General features: G+C 52.0%; 1 non-coding gene across 1 annotated transcript; it reads left to right on the top strand.

Moving 5' to 3' along the window:
- Positions 1 to 709: 709 nt before the first annotated feature.
- On the top strand, positions 710 to 781 carry Trnar-ucu (transfer RNA arginine (anticodon UCU)). Its single transcript has one exon. It is a non-coding gene; the product is annotated as a tRNA-Arg (tRNA).
- Positions 782 to 3,432: the final 2,651 nt, after the last annotated feature.

The following is a 3,432-nucleotide window of genomic DNA, read 5'->3' on the forward strand; positions in this document are numbered from 1 at the left end:
TTAGCGAGGGCCTCGGTTCTGGCAGCCTTGATGCCAAGGTAGCATAAGAGGGTTTCCTGCCAGTTGCCCGCTTATGACAGGCTGTAGGCGTTCGCGTCAAGCCCCGGGGGTTGAAAAGAAGGTCCCCTTCTCCCCGTGTAGTCTGAGTGGCGCCGGCTACCACCCTCAAGCGTCAGATACAGTTGTAGTAAATATAAGTACCCCAGAAAGTGAAGGAGCACACAGTCGCCCAGATAGCCGAGTTGGTAAGGCATTCGAGATCTAATCGAAAGGCGTGCGTTCGGTCCCCACTCTGGGCGCGTGTTTTTCTTTCTTTCTTTATCACGTAATCAATAAAAAAATAATAATAACGTAACGTCACTAACGGTAACAAATAGTCCAACCATTCCCCTATGTCTTCTTTGGCATTGTAGACTGCCAGCATTTCTTTCTGTATTTCCTAACGAGCCCCTCATTTCTAAACCCTATTATCGTGCGAAAGCTTAGCGAGGGCCTCGGTTCTGGCAGCCTTGATGCCAAGGTAGCATAAGAGGGTTTCCCGCCAGTTGCCCGCTTATGACAGGCTGTAGACGTTCGCGTCACGCCCCGGGGGTTGAAAAGAAGGTCCCCTTCTACCCGTGTAGTCTGAGTGGCGCTGGCTACCACCCTCAAGCGTCAGATACAGTTGTAGTAAATATAAGTACCCCAGAAAGTGAAGGAGCACACAGTCGCCCAGATAGCCGAGTTGGTAAGGCATTCGAGATCTAATCGAAAGGCGTGGGTTCGGTCCCCACTCTGGGCGCGTGTTTTTCTTTCTTTCTTTATCACGTAAATAATAATAAAAAAATAATAATAACGTAACGTCACTAACGGTAACAAATAGTCCAACCATTCCCCTATGTCTTCTTTGGCGTTGTAGACTGCCGGCATTTCTTTCTGTATATATATATATATATATATATATATATATATATATATATATACATATATTGTCACGAAGCCAAGGACGACGCAGTTGTTTAGAAAAGAAACAAGTTATTGGAGTGAACTTGTGCTCCCCTAAAAACTCAAAAGAATACAGAGGCGGCGAAGCAGCGGTCAACAAAGTGACTTGCACAGGCGAGTGTCGTCGAATCGAATGCCCCGGCGTCCGCACTGCAGGCTTTTTATCTTTTGGCGCGCGTGGTTCTCGAAACGTCGATTCGCATCGAGAACATAGTAGATCCAAGAAGATTATTCTGGGCTGTTCACGTTAGATCGGAATGCTCTCCCTATCACAACAGATAACACATGCGGCACAGAAAGAAAGAATGGAACACGCGCTTCCCTTGGCGCAGAGATAACACAGACCGGCGCAGCCGGGCGGTAAAAGCAAAACACAAATAAACAAACCCAATGTATGGTTCGTGGCATTACCCCCCCCCCTCTAAGAGTGCATCGACCCGATGCTAACATAAGCGACAGTCCGAACAAATGAAAATAAAAGTTCGTCATCGTCCGTAGAAAGGTTTTAAGCGAACCACGTGGACAACTTCAGGCCGCGTGCGTCGTCGTGATGTGCCGGAGTCACCATCGGGGATCACTTCGTAGGTAAGTTGGCCAACACGTCGTAGAATCTGGTAGGGTCCGAAATACCGTCGCAGGAGCTTCTCACTGAGTCCGCGTCGTCGGATGGGAGTCCAAACCCACACACGATCCCCTGGTTGGTACTCGGCGTCTCGGCGTCGGAGGTTGTAGCGGCCCGCATCCACCAGCTGCTGGTCCGTTATACGAACTCGAGCGAGCTGGCGGGCCTCCTCCGCACGTTGAAGATATCCGTGGACGTCGGCGTTGAGGTCTTCGTCTTCTACGTGCGGAAGCATGGCGTCGAGCATCGTAGTCAGCCTTCTACCGTAGACAAGGTCGAACGGCGTCATCTGTGTCGTCTCCTGGATAGCCGTGTTGTACGCAAACGTGACATACGGGAGCACTTCGTCCCAAGTCTTATGTTCAACGTCAACGTACACTGACAGCATATCTGCGATTGTCTTGTTCAGACGTTCTGTTAGTCCGTTCGTTTAGGGGTGGTACGCCGTCGTTCTTCGGTGATCCGTGTTGCTGTAGCGTAATACTCGTTGCATCAGCTCCGCAGTAAATGCCGTTCCGCGGTCTGTGATTAGGACTTCCGAGGCTCCATGTCGCAGCACAACTTGGCTTATAAAGAACTTCGCCACTTCTTGTGCAGTCCCTCTCGGAAGAGCGGCGGTCTCTGCGTAGCGCGTCATGTAGTCTGTCGCTACGACAATCCACTTGTTCTGTGATCGTGACGTAGGGAACGGGCCTAAAAGGTCCATTCCAATCTGTTGAAATGGTCTCGATGGGACAGCGATCGGTTGCAGAAGTCCGGCGGGTCTTGTTGGCGGCGTTTTTCGTCGCTGGCAGTCACGGCAGCTCCGGACGTAGTGGGTGACGTCAGAGGTAAGGCCGGGCCAGTAGTACCTCGCCTTGATTTTTCCAATAGTGCGGGCTGTGCCCAGATGTCTGGAAGACGGGTCGTCGTGGCACGCTTCCAAAATTTTGTCACGAAGGTCCGCGGGGATGACGAGAAGGTAATTGGCTCTTGTTCCGGGGCTGAAATTCTTCTTCACAAGGACGGAGTTTCTCAGTCTGAATGCTTGTAAGCTGCGTTTGAAGGTCCTAGGAACGGCAACGTTGCATCCCTCGAGGTACTCGATTATGACGCGTAAGTCGGGGTCGGCACGCAGCTGGGCGGCTAGGTCGCTCTCCGTCACGATCCCGAAGAACGCGCTGTCTTCATCAGAGTCTTGTTGTGGTGGGTCGACGGGGGCGCGGGACAGGCAGTCGGCGTCGGAGTGTTTCCTGCCGGATTTATAAACGACTGTAACGTCGAACTCCTGCAGGCGCAAGCTCCACCGCCCAAGACGGCCAGAGGGGTCCTTCAAATTGGCGAGCCAACACAGCGCATGGTGGTCTGTTACAACCTTGAATGGCCTTCCATACACGTATGGGCGAAATTTTGAAATCGCCCATATAATAGCCAGGCACTCTTTCTCAGAGGCAGAATAGTTTTTCTCCTCCTTCGACAGACCACGGCTAGCATAGGCGATTACCCTTTCGCAGCCGCTTTGCTTTTGGACAAGGACGGCACCCAAGCCTATATCACTGGCGTCCGTATGCATTTCCGTTTCGGCATTTCCGTCGAAATGAGCGAGCACGGGCGGGCTTTGCAGGCGTTTTTGCAGCTCGCCGAATGCTTTTTCTTGGTCGTCTTCCCAGCTGAAAGCGGTGCTATCTTTCGTCAAGCGCGTTAGCGGCTCTGCAATGCGTGCGAAGTTTGCGACGAAGCGCCGGTAGTATGCGCACAGTCCAAGAAATCTGCGCACGCCCTTCTTATCTTTCGGCCTTGGGAAGTTCGCTATGGCTGAAGTTTTCGCCGGGTCAGGCGGGACTCCC

Source organism: Haemaphysalis longicornis, unplaced genomic scaffold (assembly GCF_048455015.1).
Source record: "Haemaphysalis longicornis isolate Haplotype H1 unplaced genomic scaffold, Haemaphysalis longicornis Haplotype H1 scaffold_7, whole genome shotgun sequence".
NCBI classification, from domain to species: Eukaryota; Metazoa; Arthropoda; class Arachnida; order Ixodida; family Ixodidae; genus Haemaphysalis; species Haemaphysalis longicornis.